Here is a 23407-nt window from a genome sequence, read left to right on the forward strand (position 1 = left end):
TTTTGCTATCTTAAGCGTCAATATCTTTGCCCAAAACTTTGTTTTACCCCATTCAAGACTTTACGACTACACTTTAAGATGTTCGCTCTGTTTCATTGAATTATGTATGGCAGTATATTATACTGGGTTATAAGTCTATTTATGTAACGTTGAGATTGTTCTCAGTTACGTCACAGAAGTTTTCAGCTTTTTATTCATGCAAAGTGTTGTTTAAGTCGGTAAAGTTTTAGTTCACAGTTCTTTTCATGAGGTCGTTTTTTTTTTGAAAGTTTTGTGCTTGAAAATTTTGGTGTTGAACTTCGAGTTGGTACTGACATTTACTACAACATTTTCTATTTTATTTTTAAACCAAATGTGTATACACTTAGTAAATACTATTTAAAATTTATTAATGTTTTATGCCATGCTAATGGACCTACAGAATACACGATAATAATGTAGATAAAAGTTACTGAGAAAACCGTTTCAGAGAAAACAATTGTGAATGTTTCATAGAATTTAACGCAAGGGAGATATGAAAGCAATCTCTCCTTATTAATATACGCGCCATCACCCGCGGCTTTACCTGCTCCCAATTTAATATTGTGCACTGAGAAGGGTGTAAATGGAGTGATTTATTATTTGCAAGAATTGTATATCATAATATTGTATTTAGTAATTTGTGAGAATGTTTGTATGTCATTTCAAATCAATATGTACGTACGTGTTGTGGGGCAATGAAAATTATAAATTGATTGATAAATTAGAATTAATGGGTTCCAGTAATAATATGGTAATAATATTACAATTGAACAAAATCAACGAGGTTTTCTTTTATGTGGCAACTTTTCAAATAGAAACAAATTGGGTGTCGCGGAATGCTGCTCATGAATGATGAGCTTCTAGTATGGCTTGACTGAAACTAGTCGAGTTTCTCGTCGAATTACGTGAGTAAACCGAAAAACATAACAATTAGTATATCACGTAATTTATTATATAAAAATAGAAACAAAATGGTTAACAATAGCTAGAAACTAATCTAAATTGTAACGTAATGTGCGGACAGACAAATCCCTATTATATATAGAAACGGTTATAAGCTCATTAGCTCGTAGTCGTCTTATCGTTGGGTCGGCCGATCAATCAGACGCCACCTGTCTGAGCTTTGTATAAATTGAATTTTCGATATTATAGCGAGTGGGCTTACGATTCTATACACAGATTTAGAAGAAACTAGATGTAGTAAGATAAATATGCATTTTCACGTAGCAAAAATAGTTTTTTGCTAAAATATACTATGCATATTAACGTATTATTATATTATTATTACAAAATAATATCAACAGCCTCTCAATGGCTGCTGTTGAAGAAACCCACTTCTTACACGGAGAAGGTTTGAGCATTAATCACCATGGTTGCTCAATGCGGATTGGCGATTTGAAAGTAATAATCAGTAGTTGTCACGGTTTTTTCACGGTGTTTTCCTTCATCGTTTGTCAGTGGTCTCTAAGTAATCTTAGAAAGTACATATATCTCGGAAAATGTCACAAAACATTATAATAATATTATGCTTAAGTTACCCGTATATTACAATAAACCCAGAATTGTTACACCCGCAATTTTTGTGAAGTAACGACAACTCTCAAGAGTATATAAAAATATGATGTTTTGTTTACAAACAAACATATTATTTATTCATTTATTTACTATTTATGTACCGTACACACATACAACATAAAGCACAACACATATTATGTAGAATTGAAGAATATACGTGATACAAAATATTATTATTTATTGTATAAATAGATACTAGTTAGTGAAAATAGTATTATTTTTTTTTGTTTGTTTAGCTGGAGAGTGTTACACTAGGATCCTATTTTCCTTTGATCACTAATAGTGGACAGCTAGATAATAGTATTTGAGCTCGTTAGATATTTTCAGAGTGACTTCGAAATATCCAGCGAGCCCTAACATGAGAGAAAATGGAGGACATCGTACACTAAGTTAACAAGTTATTGCTATTATAGGATTTGTAACGAAACTGATTGCTATATCTAGAACATTCTATATATCAGTGTATACTACGCACGTTTTGTGTCACTGACTAAGTGATATAAGATGATGGAATTTTCACTTTATACTTATATTTTTTTATAATTTGTTGTAAGGTTTACTTTAAATGTTTAGATTAGATTTTAAATATTTGCATTTCACACATATATTTTTAATTATAAACTACTGAAAAGTTTTTTATTAGAAAATCACACATCGCCCCTGTTTGCAAAGAGTAGGTTTAATTTTTTTTTATGGAACAAGCCGGCAATCGAGCAGACGTATTAATCACCACATTTGCTCAATGCAGGTTAGAAGTATCAAGGAAATTATGAGCCCAGGTTTCCTTACAATGTTTTCACCGTTTGTCAGTGGTTAACAAATAATCTTAGAAACTACATGAAAAAATCATATTGGTACTTGCCGTTGGTAGGTTTCGAAACCGCACCTTCATGCATTAGAAGCGAGTGTCTGAAACCGGGCCATCACAACCTTATACATAAGTTCATTCTTTACCGAAATGCTTATAAAATAAATGGCCATATACTGAATAGAGAATTTCTTTACAACTAAAATTGTATTAGTGAATGCATATTTTAAACCAAATCACATTAGGGTCAACTACCTTTTTCTATTCAAATGCGGTCGAACGTCAGCATATTGAACAAAACGCCGGACTTCTGACCTTTGAATTGAATGCAGTCATATTTATAGAACTTGTAAACTGATATTACTGACTGCCTCGTTAGCCAAGTGGTCGCAAGGGTCTCCGGTTCGATACCCGGGTCGGGCAAAGTATTACTGGGATTTTCGAAAAAAATTCAGTAGTAATACGGAGTCTGGAATTGTGCCCAGTATATGGTAATAGGCTCACCCCCTATTATATAGGACTTATAACACAAATGGTGAAAAGTGGATGTACATTATACAGTGGCATTACGTGCCGTCGTGTGCACCTCTGCCTACCCCTTCGGATATAAAAGGCGTGACGTAAACCGAGATTGATATAAAATAAATAATTTATATTCGTACAAACTGATTCCGAGTGGGCGGTGAAATGATTGCGTAGGTTCCACATATGTGCGGTTTTTGATGCATTACTGTAAAGCAAATCTGGTCTGTTAATGCATCAAAATGTTTTTCGATTTATACATACATATTTTACAACAGATTATTTACACATCGCTAAATATACTAAAAGGTGCTTTTCCATAAAAAATGTGCTATGTAGCTAGGCTACGAAGATGTTATAGCTAAACTGTGAAACTAAGTGACCGTTTCCACCGATACTCAGCCATGTAGCTGTGCGAGTAAGATGTGCTGCCGTAGAGTAGCTGTGCAAGGAATATGCGCATAGTAAAACCACCCATTGCACGTATCTTTCCATATAAAAAAAACATAACTTAGCCGATTCCATTTCCACTAGTGCTAAGTTATGTGTATTTTGAATATCATTGACGGAAACCAAACGCATCCACAACAACGTAGCATATCATATCGCTGGTGAAAAAGCACCCTAATGCTCGATTCAATAATAAATATCCAAGTAAAAACTATTTTATCAAAATGAATTTACTGTTAATGTTAAAATACGTTTTCATTGATTTCACAATTTGTTAAGTGATAATGTTAAAACCCTAACTAAATACATTCGACAATAACTAAATATCAAACATCAAATACATAAAACCAATTCAGTGCTGAATTAATCTCAATTTGGAAACTATGAAAAGCCCTAAGTCATCTAAAACCGCAGAGCAACTAACCAAAACGTGTTTAAGCAGTATCAATGTTTAAACTGAAACTAGTTGAAACTCATTTATTTGGTGTAAACATTAGCAAGATTAGTTTAATTCGTGTGGTAACCGAAAACATGCAACTTTCTGTAAATAAAGCTACGAAACTGCTACGGCTTGCTACGACTCGCTACGAGATGGTCATTACGGCTACGAGTGCTACGCCGCTACCGTACGTATTTACATGCAATCTTTTCGTGTTGCATTCAGTTTCGGAGTTCCTTTAAATGAGTTTATAGAGATTTTCGGTCGTTTGAAGTAATTTAAATAAGAAGCAGATGTTCTATTTGGTGGTTTTTCTTGTACTTTCGTTTTATTAGTACGTGCAAACTCCTTAAATAATAATTATTAGCAGAATAACATGAATCCGTTTTAGTAACCAAATACTAATAGTACTCCTTTACTTATTAAAGTAATTCTCCTGACTATTATGCGCAGTTTACGGTACCTAATAATAATTGTACGCGTACTGACACGTTCATTAACAATCATTATCTTAAGCACTGACTTGTGTATATACTGTAAACGTGTGCGTTTTGGAAATTAAATTATTATTATTTATAAAATACACGCAATGCCCATGACACTAAGCCTGCTCTCGTACATTCAGTTGCAAAATGTTTAATAAATAATTAAAATATTTTATATATAAGTTAAACTTCAGTTCAACCTAAACTTTCCTTAAGGTACAGGTTTTTAGTTAAGTTATTGATTTTCTCCAGGCGACTTGACATCAGTCACGTCAAGTTAACAGAAGGCACTTAAACCTGAAACATTTGGTGCAATAACTGAAATTTATTTCCTTTGTTTTGTCAATCTGTCGACACGAGCCTTCTGAGTGGGCGGTTACTGTTATAGCGATACCTGACGTCGTTGAACGTGGGACTACAGTTCATCTATTTTAGGTAGTAAATGTCAAACCGAAAGTGCATATTTATTTTCGTGCCTAGTTTGTGTATGGAAAAAAAGATATGCAGTATTTCTTTGATGATATTATCGTTATTCTGCAGTGCAATAAAAATTAAGGCTACTGATGCAGGAATAGGAACCGAGTAGGTTTTTAGGCTGTAAGAGTCTGACATTTTCTCTCATTTCTTCCAAGGTGTGGGAAGTCATTGGATGATTTTCGCTACTCAAAACAGCTACTCATATTTTTCATATAATCTGTATGACAAAGTTAGTAAATCCTACAAAACACTAAAATAATGGCAGCAAATAATGTTTTCACCACGGTCGACATGCAAATAAATGTATTACGCTTGTAGATACAAGAATGGCTAACACTCACAAACTAGTTACCACACACACGAGCACAACGAAGCATTCCTCTCTAAAATTCAGACGGAGATACTTCCACAACATATCAAAGACAACATACCTACTTATGTATGCATTACGTTCGCAGTTCCACGAGCAAATTTCCCCTTTCGTTGCACTTCAATTAAACAGTTCGACATTCGCCTCATTTCGTACAAACTCTAAAATAATCGCAACAGGTACAATAGTGTGAAAATTAATATTACATTTTACATAGAGCGAGGTGTTGGCAGCTTGCCCCTATAATTTATATTCCAGTCTGCGCTTACTTTGGAAATCATTTATAACGAAACAAAGCTGTATTTTATGGATACAAGCTTCCTATTTTAGCAGAATACTTTATAGCGAGAACTTGTTTTAAATTTTCTATTTTAAGAGCTGCAAAAGCCGAAAGTTTAAGTGGTTAGCAGATGCGATGTTAAAATTTAACCAGTTAAAGTTTATTGTTTTATTTTTTTATTTTTCCTACTATATTTACTTTCTTCATTTCTTTTAAAGTCATAAACAACTGTTAATAAAATCCCTTCAAAATGTATTGAGCAACAATAGAAAACATTGTTATCAAAGTCACACCGACTCGACTATTCAGAATCCAGCGTACAAAAACTTGCTAGGGCAAACTTGACCGACGAGAGGCAATTCACGAAAAAGGCTCAATCGTATTAATTGTCCCGCGAATAACAAGGCTTTTTGTGAGTCGGAGCGGGGCCGAGGCGCGACGGTCGATCGCAGCGGGCGGGGAGTTCGTTCAGTGTGCCCCTAGTCGCGATAGAAGCACCGCGCGCTCTCCGTTCCGCGGCCCACAACACGCGGCATGTTGCAAAAAACACCCAACACGCTACAGGTGCCCTAATCGCCAGCCACATGATAAATGACAGTGTTTTTTCGACCCGACAGCCGCGCCCGACGAGTTGAGTGGTAGGAAATAGGCGATACGAATAAATAAACAAGTTTTGTTTATTTTTTTACTTCTTTCATACTTCATAGAACATCTTCGTTTGCGTGTTTTGTTGACCGTTACGTAAGTGGATAGTTTTGTAGTGAATTACCCTTAGTTAAACTTTTGTTCTATTTATAAATGTAATGACTCACCCATGTCGCTTTATTTTGTTTCGTAGATAGCGCTTGTGTTGTAAGGAAAGTTTGCGATGCGTCGTTATTTTGAAATGAACGTTGACGTTTGACAGGATTCTCATTAAAAAGTTAAGTGAAAAGTTTAATGTTCATAAGGGTGATTTTTGCGCATCAGCCCATTGCGCATGACCTGCGCAGGAGGTACTAAAGCATCTGCCTATCTATAAACTATATGAAATACGTAACAGGGTTAAGGCAGAATTTCCTGTGACCTAGATTTTATTTTACGATGTTGCACAGAATCTTTTGGGGAAGTCATCGATCATAGACGCGGTAGTACCTACATCCTTATTTTACCTGAAGATATTCAGAACTTATACTTTGGAAGAATTTTACGATACAGAACAACTTAGTACGGTGTCGTGTTGCTTTTCAACAAAAACTCATTTTAATTTTGTAATTTCTGTTCGTATGCCTATTAACATTAGTTTTCACCAATCCAAAATAAAATGTTCTATTTTGCATGTCAATTGAAAGGGTCATTCATGATATCCTTATTGTTTTGTTATTCATAATTTTAACAAATGCACGATTAATGATTCAGTATAGTTTAAGTGCCGCCTTCACAAATACCGAATGCATTTCCTGTTAAAAGTACATCTGAAAATTCTTTTAGTCTTATTTAATTTACTTCATCGTAAGTAGTATTTGAATAGTTAATGCTTTAAGAAACCAGTCTCAACGATTATACCAGTAGCATAGCCAGTCTAATAAGATATAGAAAGTAAGCTGACTGCCCTTTCAGTCTGCAAACATGAAAGGCCAGGGGAAAATTTTAATATAAACCTAAGTTTAAAGCTTTTATCTAGTTCTTTTTGAATAAGATTTATTACAAACTAACATTCTTGATGAGAGGAATGTTTAATGTCTATTTTTATTCATGCCTACATCCATGATCTGCTTTTAATCTGAAAAAAAAAATACGTTATCTACTTAATTACTTATTTATAGAGGTATGCCAAATGAATAAGTCTGTTTGTTTTGTGTGATAGTAATGTTTTGTTAAAGGAATAGATATTTTAAGATGTTATTTTTTTCATTTTCAACGGGTGATGGAGGTTGAGTGTTCCTGGGTTTATCGTACCCGCGCATTATCTACTGCGCACTGCTTACTTACTTATACCTTTTGCGTCAGCTGATACTTTTATATACGTTCAAGAATATTTTCTTCATTTTATTAATTCCTCCCATGGAGATTTACTTCTATTATACATCTCTGTAACATAATTATAATTATATAAACATAAGTGTATAACTATACATTATATAGTATATATAGTGAGTAAAGTTCTGTAAGAAAAGGAGGATCTTCCGACTAGGCGAGTTGATCGTGCCTGGCGGGCTTTCTGCCCAAATGTTCGTTCGTTGGGGTTTTCTATTCATGTAAACTTTATACGTGCGATGTAGGATTTATGACGTCATCCGTTGATTTGTTCGTCGATCGCGTGATATGCGACCTCTGTCATCTGTCACTTGTCATGTGTCCCTAGATATTTATTAAAAATAATTTAATTAATATTTCTTATTTACGGCAGAGAATTATTAAATAGAACGTTCGATTGCTAACAAGATTGTTTCGAATCGGTTTCAGAGTTAGTTGCATTTTTCATATTTGAAACTTATTTAATTATCGACAGATATATTTAAAACTAGAAAATCGAGATCGTTAATCTAATTATATGACTAGCATAAAATTAAGTTTATTGTATATCCCCTATCGTACGCATTCTATATGTATATGCATACAAGATTTGTCTCATATTGGATATAACGCTCTTCGATCTTATACATACATAATAACATAATGCAGGCACACACATACGTACATAGATACACATGTTCCTTCATTCTTATTATTTAAGATTCTTGTTTACAAGATTTGAAACTGTTTACGACCTTAACACGAGTTATAAAATCGGGATATGAGCAAATACTTTCTTTAAATTATACATAGTTTAGAAAACTTGGATTTTAAAATGTTTTAGTATTTATAATGCAGCTTTAAGTTTTCGTTTTTACATTAGTTTTATCAAAATCGATTAAACGGGTTATGCCTTAATGACCGAAAAAATAATTAATTAGTTAATTGTTCGATTGTGTGTAATGATCATCAATAACTTTGAAAATGGACATGATTCTGAAAAACTAGGAAATGCTCACTTAATCAGTCATTATATAATCGGCTTACTCACGTAACTGTTTGACGAGGAACTCGACTAGTTTCAAGCCATACTGGAGAATTATGTTCATGAGCAGCATTCCGCGACACACGTCGTGGCGGTCGGGCTTCTACTTCATTGTTGCTACTACTGCTAGCTACGCGAGTAAGCTAATAACATAATAATTAATTTAGTATATCTCACGCAAGCTATAATAAAACATGTCTAATTTTAATTACACCATCTCAGCTCTGGAATCTAATCTAAATTCTCGTATATATACAATAGATAAATGATCAAATAATGTATCAGAAATATTGTAAGAAACTCTTTTCAAAAAAGAGTAACGATGGAGTTTCTTGCTCATTCTTCTCCATTCGAAGCTACACTTTGGAACGAGCACCTTGCTTCATTGACAGACAGACTGACGGACAATTCAATTTGACGTTTCAAAAGTGCCTAATTTAGGATTAATTGAAATAAATGCTTTGACTTTGACTTCGTATTCAGTAAAAAAAATGCAATCACTGTACTAGCGCTGACAAAACTGGTTTTTATGTTATAACTCAAAACCACTGGCCGTCACTCTCAATTAACATGCAAACGACCATGAGACTATGACAGTTGTTACAGATAGTCACAAAACGAAAACCGACAACCAGTTCAACCAAAAATGAGTTTTTGTCAGCTGCATTGGCAAAACTCTGGAAATACTAGTGGTATTTCAGGCGGTTTTTCAGCTGATTCTGACCAAGATTCAGTGCTCCAATATGAGGTCGTGTTAATTAGTGAAATAGTATCCAATTTCATTTATAGTAGTAGTTAACGTACTTTTGAAATAGAAACTATACTAGATCCCAGACTGACCAAAGAACAGCGTGTGTTTTAGTCAGTAAGAATCTAACACTGCCTCTCGTCTCACCCAGGGCGAAAGAAGTCATTGGATGATTCCCCGCTCAAATTGTATTGTAAACAACATGTAAACATGAAATTGTATTGTAATTGTATTGTAAACATTAATAAAAGGACGAGGCATGATAACGATAACTTGAACACGTTGTTAAGAGAAAAGAATAATAATCTGAAAAGAAACATTTAACCAGCAATGCATTCACTAAAAGAACTAGTGGCTGTTACTAAATGTACTGGATTTACTAAAACTAGAGAGTAGCAAGCTAAAACATTTTGCCAGTATCTTTTTATATTGTCGGGCGAAGAGCCACCGACTGTCCTGCACATAATGTTTGGTATAATATTATTTTATCTTTTTATGCAAGCATGCAGGTTTCAAACACTTTATTCTGCATTTTATTGCCGGTCCGGTCTCACACTTTTATAGATACTTGAGTTATTTTTTTCATATTGGATATATAGATATACATACCTACTATACTACAATTCTTAGAAACTTATTTTGCTTCCTTCGCGTTTATATGCATTTAATCATTATGACAAATAGTTATCATTAAACCTTTTTATGTAAACGTATGGTTTTTAATTTGAAATTGGTAATTATTACTAAGAGTAGCCTGGTTTATAAAAAAAAACAGATATTGAAGACTCTTTTTTTTGTAAAAGTTGTATTTTAAAACAGTTAACTTAATTCTAGTTTTTAGACGGAAGACGCAACAGACGAAAATTACATAGTACATTTAACATTGTGGATTACCAACTTCTCATTTTAGACCAGCATTTACATTAGTCCAAACGTTGGCACCAACGCCACTTGTCCAACCTTTTTAGCTAACAAAATAATAATGGAGTTACTATATTTCCTCTCCAACGCATATTTCATCAGTATATCAAGTTTCTTCATCTAACTAGATTGCAAACAACCTCCTCAGTAAATATTTACATTATTTTTCTTAAAGTCAACCCCATAAGGTTCTGTTTGCTCTAGCTTTCTAACAACAAAACATTTGAGTGCGCTGTTTGTTTAGGCTACTGTAGGCTAACTGTGTCGGTGAACGAGTAGTTTAGTTAGTTAAGTGTATAGTTAAGAACAACATGTTAGTTTTTCTCATAAGAGCTTAGTTTTTACGTTCGAAGTCCGAAATGTATAGAAAAACTTCAAACTATTACAAGACATAAGAGCATTAGATCATTGTTAGCAAGAAATATCTTTTCAATTTGTAATACTTTAAAACGAAACCAATTCAGAGTCATACAACTTTACGTGTCAATAATTGATACACAAAATACTATGATTTATACTATACTACCAGTGTTTATTTCTTGGAAAAAAGTATCCTACCACCCAAGTCAGCTCATATCCTGTCTATATAACATATTTCATCAAAATCAGTTTAACAGTAACAGTGTGATTGACGAACAAACATACAAACAAATTTTAAACTTCACTTTTATAATATTATAGTGTGATTAACGACTTAGGGCAAAACAAAATATTTGCAATAAAAATCATAATTTACAAAGTTATGAAAAGAAAATCACTTTTATAACCGACTGTATCCGTAAACATTTTGCCGGTGACTGTACAAACCGCGTTATATATTATTAAGTTGATTGATTGAGGCTTTAATTGTTGGAACCTTGACCGCTGTTTTCAATTTTGTGGTCAGATTATACAGCGTGGGTATTTTCGTAGAACAGTTGTGCCCAGTAATAGTATCCCTGTAATTTAAGGTACACGCGAAATTTAAATTAGAAATTAGGTTTAAAATAGCACTTAGAGCTTCTTTTGTCTTAACACTTTATTGCACGATTTAGTAATCTAGGTGATCAAAATGATGAATTAATGACTACATTAATGATTGTACGATATCTTCCAAAAATATCTTGTATAATTAACCGTCTTGAGAAAAAGAAGAAGGTTTTCTGTTTGACCTGTTTGTATGTATGTTTGTGCCCAATTATCTCACCAATTTTGATGTAGTTTTCAGGAAAGTGTTTGTTAAACTCAGGGGCAGGTTTTAGTATATGAATCTACATAAAAAGAGGAGGTTAGAAACGGTTTTTTTAAACGCAGTTTACTGAAAATTATATATACTTTTATATTTTATATTAAACATTTGTATATTGATTATTTTATGTATATACTTACCTATATACCGTACTGTATTTAAAACCAAATAACATTGTGAAACTTAAACTTTAGACTTCACTAACTCTACACCAAATACAAAATTCATTCTCTCACATAAAATCGACAAGCTGACAACATAAATAAATTACACCTTCTAAAAGTATTTATCTACACAAATTGGCGATACTGAGTCTACGTCTCTACGTCGCTACGTCGCTCTACATAGAGCTACGTAGATTCGTGTCGATCGTAGCGCAGGTGCGGTAGCGCTCATAATTATTACACTGTGACACATCTAATTACAGAGCGCTGTATTTTCTGGTTTGTCGGTAGAGTTCGAGGTAGAGTGTTGATTTATGCGTGTAAATACATGTTTCATTCGAAACTGGTTTTGATGAAGTAGAGATGTGGTACTGCACTGTATGTGTGTAACATGCATGTAATATAATAAACTTTACATTTGTATTAAATAATGCTCATGAATTGAAATATTTCGGTTAATGTTTTTTTTTTCTGAGATAAGCCGGTAAACGAGCATGCTTGTGGACTCCCGCAACACCAAAGGCGTTACAAGTACGTTGCTGGCTTTTGGAAGTTAAGAATTTTCAGATTTCTGGGATTTGGGGTTTAAGGAAATTAGAAACAGTTGGGCATAAATGATAAATGATATTTAAATGAGATATTTGTAGAGATATCCATAAAATACCCCGGTGTAATGATAATAATATAACACCATACAAAATTACTTCAACATACACAAGATTGAAATATAGAATAATATATTTTTTTAAATGAATGTATAAATTAAAAACTGTATAACAAACAAAAAAAAAACAATCAGCCAGCACATATAAAAAACACCAACCAAAATACTGCTCCTTAATGACATCCAATTTCGCGAACCACTCATTGAAGTGACACTTGATTCTAAATAAGGCATCTCAAGAATTTCACTTGACGGTAACCATTTTAAAAGAGCCGACAGTACTTGCCTCGCTCAAGTAATAACAGGGTTGGTATTCACATCAATTTCCTTGAATTTTCTTCTAAAATGCATCTACATAGAATGTGTAGATATATAATGTGGAAACTTGTAGGTTATATGCTTATGTTTGGTTATTAAGATGCCAGGATGAAAGATTTTTTTATGGAATTTAAAGGGGGTGTACATTTTTTTATACTGAGATGTCATGTAAAAGTTTTATAATATGCTTTGTACAGATTTTAAAAATATTTTAATATTGACGTATATGTTATAAATAAGCTTCTGCGTCTTCGTCAGCGAGCGTTTCCAGGATACAAGTTAATAATAATATTTCAGACTATCTCTGTACCAAATTTATCAAATCCGCCCAGTAGTTTCAATTTTCATGAGAAGTTAACAGACATACATACTCATACATTCTCCCAAACTTTTTCGTTTTAATAGGTATCTAGTAGGAATTATTTTCTAGTATCTATCTGAGTACTTAAACGTAATTTGGGATGATCAATTAAGATCAGATTAAGATTCAATTCTATTAACTTAGCTGTTAATTACCCTGTTCGATGTTCATATACAATATGTATTCATATGCTATTAGTCTATGTATTTACGCTCGGCTTTCTCACATAAATCAAAACTTTAACTTGCAACTTCTCACTTACACTGCAAGAGTACTAGTCTTACTAGCGATACCGGATCTTGCATTTAACGGTCTTTAGAGCCGATTATATAATGCACCAGGTATTTGGTGATAGGATTATATAATAGGTACATAAATCTGTTAAAATAACCACAAAAAATTAAAATGAAGAATTTTGATATTAAGATACGTTTATGTGTAGTAAAGTATGTTATGTACAATTCACTATCACTGTAAAGTCGTGTCTTCAAGACTTTTATCCCCAAAAGGGTAGGCAGAAGTGCTCGTTACGGCACATAATGCCAGTGTCCACTTTTCACCATTATTGTAACAATTCCCATGTAATAGGCTGCGATATATAACAACAATTTCGTAAATAATTACACTGGTCAACAAAAAAACAGTTTTTGTGTGTAACATGAAAACTTTTGTCTAATTATGTTTCGAGCAAGGATAAGGATAATAGGAATGAAAACAAAATGTTCCAAATACGAATAGTTTTCTTGTAATTCGAATTTTAAATATTTTAGAAAATTTCAATATTGATTGACCAAGTGAAGTTATTTCTCTATATTGCAATAATAAAATCGGGAAAACCTTAAGATTTTCTTTTATATTTTGCTTCAGGGATGTCTCGTTGTAATATCCAACAATAATCCGCCAGCATACGTGGACTCCACTTGCCTTGATATCTTTTTTCTATAGTAGAAGTATCTTGGTGAAATCTTTCACCGTGTTCATCGCTAACGGCCCAGATTTTCAGGAAAGAAGACTAAATTTGAATGTAGAAAATGTATTTTCAACGACATATTACACCCTAAAGCCTTATACATAGATAAAAGTTGCTCAACAATACTTTCATAGTCATTCGATCGGTGGTTTCCGAGAAAAGTTTTGAGTCACTTTCATGAAAGATTCCCAAGCTGATTTTTCCATATCGCTTAGTTTTTTTTATATGTTATCTTTCATTAATTGCCTGATATAAGGACTTAAAGATTAAGCTTTAACTTTAACCTTGTTGGAAGTAAGAATCTAAAATTTCGTCGTCGATTGTTTCCGGTGTAGCGGACAGATCGGAACTTTTAGGTGGGTCTGGTATGGGTAGTTCCTCATTGTGAGGGAAGCAGATGACTGGTTAGGATACTTAATTTTACTTTTTGTTTTAATTGTAATACCTTTTGTATCAGTTAAACAGAAATAACAATCAAATGAGTGGTTCGTTGGTTCCGTCCAAATCATCGGAATTGCAAATGGCATAAATCGAGATCGTTTTGCCCAACCAGTAAGATGACCCACACATGTAACACAGCATATATGTGGAACCCACGCTTTGTCTTGTTGTCCGATAGCAAAGCCAAAATACTGTTCATATAACTTGGTTACTAAAGGTGTCAAATTTCTTCGCTGAGTTTTAAAAGTAATGCCTCCACATATATAACAAAACTTGTCAGGATCATTTATACACTTTCTTGACATTGTATAAGAATCACTTAACTCATAAAAGAGTAAACATAACTACGCTCTTCAAATATTAAATACTCCGAATGTGAAAATAAAACTAAATTACGGTTAATCTTAAATTTTATGGGTAGTAGCTGTAACACAAAAACATGACCTGATGGAATCAAAGTAAATATAGTTTTTATATAAGGGTAGGTAGGTAATTCAAAAATAGTAAGCACCTTTCTTGTTACAAATTTTTGTTGACCAGTGTTATTGGACCGAAATTTCCACTGGCCCTTACCACGTTAGTACCTCGAACATCGTGCCTACTTGAGAAGCGGGTTTTAACTTGGATGATCACGACACTCATTAAAAGGATAGCTGTATAAAAAGCTCTTAGTGATATTAGAGAATTTCGGTCCACTGCGGTCCGGTGTGTCCAGGCGTAATTTTACGGGTGGTACACTTTAGGTAAAAATAAATTCTTCAGCTGTAGAGGTTTAGGTATGAGAGTTATTTACACGTAATAGACGAAAATGTCGTGTCATCGTACTGTTGTAGGAAAGGTGTACAGGTGTTTTATATTGTGAGTAGGGAGTGGTTAAGGATATTTTGTAGACACAGCATAATCTATTTTTTAACCAACTACAAAAAAGGAAGTTTTTTGCGTTGTTCTATAATATATTTGTGCGCGGTTATCTCGCGTTTGGCTGGACCGATTTTGGTGCGGTTTTCAGCATAGAATTTTTCAGACTTGACCTGACCTAAAAAAAAATGAAGACGGCAAAGAAAATTGACGGCGGTTCCTCTTTTTTTAAGTTAAACTAGTAGTAAGATGGAACTTTTATAATGAACAATTTCATTATAAAAGTTCCATCTCGTGGAATGATATGATAAGTGGATTGTTTATCATAATATTGTAAAATTATAATTATTTTCTACGAGAAGATAAGTGTTTTCAGTAGAAAGAGCGTACTGTGCATGCATTTCTGTTTGTCAAAAGACAAGATTAATAACATGACAAGCTAACAGCATAAGACTGCATGACACGGACATTTTTCTATGAATATACACCAAGCATAAATCTGTACTCAAGATGAATAAAAAATATACATAAACAACCAAATAACGCGTAAATCGTAGCCGTACGTAAACAGTTCCACAACAATTCAAACAAAAAGCTAAAATTGGAATATTGTTTACATAATTTCAATGGGTACATTTATTCTGAGTACCGAACTATTGTTAGTCTGTATAAACCGACGGAACCTTTGTGCCGTCCACTACATCCGACCGACTGCGAGCACTCCAGTGCGACACAGACGCGTGCTAAGCGCTCATACAGCTTGTTCACTTCCAACGCCTTTTGAGTTTTTACAGAGCTCTCCATGACACGAATTTTTTTGCACCCAATCTCCGATGCAAAATCGGATGACGACTACCCCACCCGGTTCATACCGTTCACTTTGAACTAAAAGGTTTTCCGAATCCACACTTTTTCATTTCAATTTTCCGAAGCTATATCGATTATCGACCTCGTTAATCCCGTATCGATGTTTTTAATTCGCATCGTAATTAACTTGAATTACTGAAATAAAATGCGGATCGTTAAGCTTTTTAAATTGGATCAGTGTTCTATAATTTGATTTTTATTTTTCTGCTCTGTTGGTTACCGTTCTTCTTTTAATAGATTGTTTTCCCGATTTTCGTTTAAAGGATTCCTCCATCGGCTTTTAAGAAATTGAGACGATTTTAAGTGTTGTTTTTTTTCGAGATGCTTTGAGTATTGTTTTCCTCTGATCCAAATTAAATGATTACAAAATGTTGTTTTATTTATCTCCTACAGGAAGAAAGTAATCGAGAGTTTCGTTTAAGTAACTTTGTTTGTTTCGATACTTTCGCATGATTATAATTTTATGGCCGGTAAACTTTTACTCGCAGTCTCTTGCCTTTGAATCTGTAAACAATGAAGTGTTATTTATGGGTTTAATATTCTCTTTTTCATGTAAGGTGTATATTTTAACACCTACATTAATTTCAAAGTTAGCATTTTATTTATTGCGACGTTTCTGTCTACGATAAGACGTACGTGCGTGCTACGAGTGCTACGACACGTAGCACTTTAACGTTAGCTCAGCAATTCTTTCTAATAACAAAATTGTTTTTTCTGATAGTACGGTACTAGAAGTAGACCTACGTGTTTAAATAGACATGTTTCTTGCCAAAATTGAGTCGTATAAACTAACTAAAATCTATAGAATATAACGAAAGTAATATATAATGTGTACTAAATGTTACAAAACATATTGAATCAGTAAGTTACACATATTCTCAAATCACTTAAATACCCATTTAATAACATTAAACGCACAAACAAACTCCACAACACTACTAAGAGTAATGTATCAACCGAATGGCACATTAAACACGAAAGGCTCAACCGAGTCTGGCCAAACCACGCACTACCTTTCACGTACTAAGAGCAAGACTAGTGATTACTCCGTATTTTATCTAGTAGGGCTTTAAGGGAATACCCAATGAGGCTTACGAAGCATATCTTGCTAGTTAAAAGAGATTCAACGGTAATATCCTAAGATTAGAGAGACTTGATCTTAACAAAGAGCTTGTGGCTTCTCGAGATAACCTATAAGTACATGTATCTGATGTAATCAATGTTTCGTATTGAGATTTGGGGACAGAAAATTACGTCGGATTTGAAGATTTAGGGAAATATGTTGTGACATTTTTGTTAGGGTTCCGTTGTCGAATGGTAAAAACGTACCTAAAGTTTTTTTTATGACCAAGCTGTTCACAGTTCATATGTTCACTGTTAATATTTGATGCAAAAATACTTAAAAATAAAGCTCGGTAGAACATATGTTTTGGAGGAGCGTAATGTTTGATTTAATCATGATATTTGATTTCATTGACCAAAAATACCGAAAATTAAAAAACCGAATACCCAAAAACAAAAAACACACGAGAAACGTCTACGTCCCGTAAACTTCTTTCCTACTAAACTCTAGACGTAGCAAAAAATAAAAATATAAAATACGCCAAGCCGCTTGTCATAATACTTGCCCCGTTTCCCATAAAAGTGCCATGAAACTAAAGAACCTATAACGCTATAACAAAGGACCCTCTCGCAGCGGCGTATTAAATTATATCAGCTTCGGCTGTACGAAGCGTGCGGAACCATTCACACTATGCCAACAATAAAATTGGAGAGTAGAAGGTCAAATAAAAATGTTAATAGATGATGGTGTAGAATGAAATGTCACAAATATTTTAAGGAGTAGGGTGTGATGTTCCCTACGATTTATGAAAGAAGGATCCCCCAGCTGGGACTGTTCGGATACTGCTTAATAGTAGTATCTTATGGGAGAACATACTCGTAAATCTTCTGATAGATTTCGATTACGATCGCCAGTCTGTCTAACTAGACTGACTGTCTTTACTGACCCCGGGCTAACAATGGTAATTTTACTCAGAAAATACTATTATCACTTTTTGACTGGCGCGCGAATCGAACCCGCGTCACGTTGCACCGCAGCCTGTTAATCAACCACCCAACAACCCACTGTAATGTTCATATAAACCAAATTTGGTTACATACTGTCATTCCCTTACATACGTTGTAAAAATCCTGTATCACTTTCTAAAGCCTAGAATATTAAAGGTAACTTTGGTATCTGATATTTCAAGCCGTAGTCCTTTGAAGATTGGAGTCACAAAGTTGCTTAATACCCAATGTGGAGAGTCGTAAACGAAAATGAACCTTCTACTCTTCCATGTAGTGTGTGCTAAAAACTTGCATTGTTTTAATCCTGTAATCTAGACAATGGGTTCGCCTTTTGTACGTATTGTCACGTAACTATGTCGTTTTAAAGCCAAGGGATTTTGTTCTTATTAGAAATCTCGTCGTGTTGGTGAACTTGTTAAATGAGCCGGGATTGTCAAATGTTTTGCAATAGTACCAAATCTTTGGAGTTTACAAATTACTTGGAACTCACGTAAGGTACTTTTATAACTCATAAAATATATCTTCAACGTCTAAACATTAATGTTTTCCGTAACATTTTCGTCTACTTTAGCAAAATAAAAATTACTGGAGCGTCAGGATAAATGGTCTTACGTGCGCTCGACTAACTATCTGAGACGCGATAGTTATCGCCCAACCACTACCGTGAGACAGCGTGAAAAAGTACTCAGACTATAAATTAACAAAACTACGTACCAACAATCTTCTATAAACACAACAAGGATAATTTATTCTGATTCTGTAACGAAAAAATGTAAAGTAATTGTTAAAAAAGATGAATTTTCTAATGAAAATATCTCTCTCGAAGTGGTCGTTGATGACAATTTCGTCGAAATAAAGCACAAAAGAAAAAAAACCAGTAATTTTGAATAGGCTGCTCGCAAACACGAAAGCCGCGGTTGCGTCCTTTTCCCAGAGGTCAGGGTATGTTAAAATATCTCATGAATAAATAAAACCTCTTTTAAACCAAGATAATTTGACAAGGCGGTATCATAATCTCAGGTGGCGCATAAAAATGAGGGGAACTCCCAAGAGATAATATTGAGGCATTATTGAATATTAAATATAAATTAAAAAAGAATGATATAATAAAAAGTTATCGGAATTATCTAGAGCTGTTGTCCCGTAAATAAGTTATGTTTTATGCATTTGACGGAGCCTGATTTATTTTTCATAATGTTGCGAGAAGTCATTTTCTGGTACAATGGTTCTTCTTTTGAATCTGGAGTCGAAAGATTCGATGTTGAATTATGTATATGTTAAGTAATAATATTTTTTACTTTGATAGCTTAAGAGTCACTAGTTTAAAGATTCGATATACATATTTTCATTTATTTATGCAACTACTTCTAACAGACTTTTCATTCTCCGTATTAAGTTAATACTTAATCTTATTGCTTTTTTTTTTTATCATTCACAGTTGCTTTCCTCAATCATACCCGTGACATGAAGTTAGCCTGTAATAATAGAGTCACATCTGCAAATTGTCGCAGACGAAAGTAGTTTTGACAATAGAAACGTTAACTTCTCACATAAAGTCCTCTAACTGTCCCTTCAAGCGTCAGAGTATGTCCACAAAAAATGCCTCTCAAAACTTGTACAACTAAATAAAAAAACAAAAAGGAAAATGTAAACAAATGAAAAACTCTTGCCGTCATTTAGTGTAAAGTGTAGTTTTGCAGGCGCCCACCTAAATGTGCTTAATAGCAGGACAGTGGACAAATGAGCGGACTTTGGTAAAACTGAACTGAATGTGAGAGAAATGTACCGTCAACGGTATGTCAGAGTGACCATTTAATTGCTGACCTCCTATTATGTAGCTTTTTGCTCAATTAGAGGATCAACGTAGCCTGGAAAATTACAGTTTCATGTGCCATCGTCTATGTGAACTAGTTATAGGAAATGTTCTAGAAACTGTGAAGGAATTAAAGTTCTATCCATGTGGGTTTATTGAGAGGTTTATGGTTTTGAAAGCGTAAGTAAAAGTACTTGGTATCTGAACTTAGAATAATTTTATTAGTTCACAGTAGCATTCTCATGGGCATAACAGAAAGCCCTTGTAATACAATATAATTTGGCAATTTCGCTACTTTACTGTTCTCTTGAATGAATAATAATTCCTCTGTAATCACCATCTAAAGCCGTGTCGCCTGACACTGAATAAATGAATTTATTATATTGTTATTAAGTCTATTTTTGGACCTTTCATTATACTTTAAAACAACTAAAATGTTACTCTAAACTTGTCTACTCCCATTTACTCAAGAGCAGGTGAAATGTAGGAAAAATGGGGCCAGCTTAGGTCTTGCACTAGCCGTAGGTACCTCCAATGAATCTAGATGACCGCACATTTTTCCGTGGTCTACGGACGTATAATGGTACCTCCACCTTTTCGTACATAAAACTAGAAATTTTCGAGAAAATTCCAGAAATTTTCCATGAAGGTAACCTCAATGAATGGCGGTTGACATTGCTTAGAATAACACGGTTTTACGTGGATACGTTTGGATATAACATTTGAAAGGTGAATCTATTTTGAGAATAAATCTGACCCGAACGGTTTTTGACTGTCACAAACAGAATATTCTATTATATTGACCGACACGCGATTTGCTTTTAAAAATAAAAAATATGTAGAGTTGCTAGGGAGTGTGATCGCTGTGAGTTTATTCTATGTATGCGCAATATATGCATTGACATGACTGTCAATTGTTTACTTTGTAGTCTGTGTTGCATATTCGATACGTAAACGGGATCGATATGTGCTAGACATACAAATCCACTATTTTGTAAGTAACGAAACTTTGTGATTGGTGCTATGAATTTATAAAAACATAGTTGTATCAGCCATCTTTAACCTTTTTTGTGTGGTTTACGGACATAATTAAAAATAAATGATTAATAACTTCTACCAGCGGCTTTGCCCGCGTTCTCGTGGGATTAAAAGTATCCTATCACCCAAGTCAGCTCAAAGCAAAATCGGTTTAGTAGTTTCAGCATGATTCAAACACCCAAAGAACCAAACTTACAATTTTATAATATTAGTATGAGTATCACATTATACTGAATTTCGGTAGACCAGAATATAGGTTTAAAGTACATTCAGACTACATACCTGCTAATATATTCCTTAACAGCCAATATTCACTTATTCATTTAGAAACAATTTTACACCAGTACTAATACCACAAGTAACTAGGTAGCTACTGAAATAAAGAGAAAGCTCCAAGCAGTAATTATCATTATTAGCAGCTCATTAAGTAACAGCCGCCATTTTTCTGTGAATGTATAAGCACTGCTCATGAATATTAAATACAATGCCTCAGATAAAATAAAAATGGCTCCGGAAAGGCATAATGTCGTTCGTGTCTATTAGAAGGTGGAATTTTAAATCTTTTTCCCCTTTTAGATATTTTCTTAAGTTAGAGGAAGACTTTTGCTTTATTAATTCAGATATTTTACGTTCAAAGAAAATTTTTTTAGCAAAAGTAAGACTGACTTACAATTATAATCTACTTGTGTTAGTGTGATTTGTTCTTTTAGTATTTCATATCACTTATTGTATAAGGTGTGTATAAAAATAATATTGTACTTGTGTCGAGCAATGTATTCATTTTTATAATATCTATCGTGAGACACAATAATTTAAAAAGCTCTACTGGTCTTCTCAGTAGACTGCGCGGCGTCGCCGCGTCTGCGCACGCTGTTTATGATAAGTCCCTCTGTGAATCGAAACTAGTAGAGCTTTTCTCCATGAATGTACGTGAGTAAACCGTTATTTTTAGTTAATTTAGTATATCTCACGATAGTAACGATGATTAAAATTCTTCATATCAGTCAAGTTTCAGTTTTATAAAACACTTTTTATTAGGACAAATCCAAGATATAACTCTTAATATACACTCTAAAATATAGTTTATACATAGAATATTCTAGAATACAAGAGATACTTACCACTACTGTTCAAAATGGCTACATGATTTACTTACCTAACTTCAACTAAGTATCAATGATGTATGGGCAGTTTAGGTTATAGGCAATTAATTTCCACATGTATCTACGGTGGTAAACACGATATCTAACACTGGTCAGCTTACCTAGGTACACTATAATTAAATCTAGAACAAACTAGGCTACTATTTTAGAGCTAATATTTTCTAGGGCTTGCATGCGTAACGCACATTAAACAACATTTTATTCATGGTTGCGACACAAACGGGTCATTTACATATAGTACTGAAATACGATTATCTACATATATATGTTTATACGTATTCTAATGTAGGTTACAACACCTAATATAATTATTTACGACTGCCTAGATAGTTGTGGTCGCACGTGCGACTGCCGGGCAAGGGGTCTCGGTTTTGCGAAAATTTCTCAGTAGTAGCACGGAGCTTTGAATTGTGCCTAGTATATGGCAATAGGTTCACCCTCATTTACATGTAACCTATTATACAAATTTTAAAAAATAGGTGTACATTGTAAAGTGGTAAATTCATTACATCGTAACTTTTGACAACTTAATTTTCAACGTAATCGTGAAATACAAATTACTAAATGGGGTAATAACCATGTTTGTTGATTCCCAAAGGGAGGACAAAAATGTACGAATAGCAACTTAATTACCACGTATATAACGAGTATTACCTAACTACTGACACCGTTTTATATCATAATTTCACGCCTTCTATACATAAAGGGTAGTAGGCGTTGAAGTTTGCTCAATACTTTTTTATTATTCTTTTAAAGAAGAAGGATCACAACCCATACAAAATTACCCCACGACCTATCCTACATGACATATCTCAAAAAAAAAAGATAGGAAATAAAATATGGGATACTCCCTAACTTAATTTTTTACACATTCATATGAAAAAATAGCTTTGAAAATAGTTCAGGCGCTGTTATGAAAAATTCGTTCGTATGAATGTTTATGAATCGATTCTAAAAATTCTGGTTTGTTTAAAAGGGTAGTCTCACAGCCATAAAATTAGATCTGTGGTCCGATGTAGATGCGTCTTCTTTGAAAATACTATCATTAGAACTAGAGACGGAATACTTACCATGTTTATGTTCAAAACGTTCTCACCAGTTCATCCGTGATCATGGCGATTGCAACAGTGCCGAAATATCGGAAACTCATAGACATAAATAAACATGGTAATTATGTCATCTCAAGTTCTAATGATAGTGTTAGTGACCATGCCAGTTTAAAACCTTCTTTGAAAATAAGTTGAAGAATATATGAGCAACAAATTGTTGAAGTGTGGAGGGTGGAAATGAGCTCTTACTTCGTCCTGTTTCCTTTC

General features: G+C 33.8%; 1 protein-coding gene across 2 annotated transcripts in view; it reads left to right on the forward strand.

The window, feature by feature from the left end:
* Window positions 1-5897: 5897 nt before the first annotated feature.
* The window catches only part of LOC118265490 (uncharacterized), a 57198-nt gene continuing 39688 nt past the window's right edge, over window positions 5898-23407 (forward strand). The window contains exon 1 of one of the 2 annotated variants that reach the window (XM_035578388.2): window positions 5898-6168. The gene's annotated coding sequence lies outside the window, so the exon portion shown is untranslated. The remainder of the gene's footprint in view (window positions 6169-23407) is intronic. The other variant, XM_035578389.2, reaches the window with a different exon arrangement.

This window comes from Spodoptera frugiperda, chromosome 28 (assembly GCF_023101765.2).
Source record: "Spodoptera frugiperda isolate SF20-4 chromosome 28, AGI-APGP_CSIRO_Sfru_2.0, whole genome shotgun sequence".
Lineage (NCBI taxonomy): Eukaryota > Metazoa > Arthropoda > Insecta > Lepidoptera > Noctuidae > Spodoptera > Spodoptera frugiperda.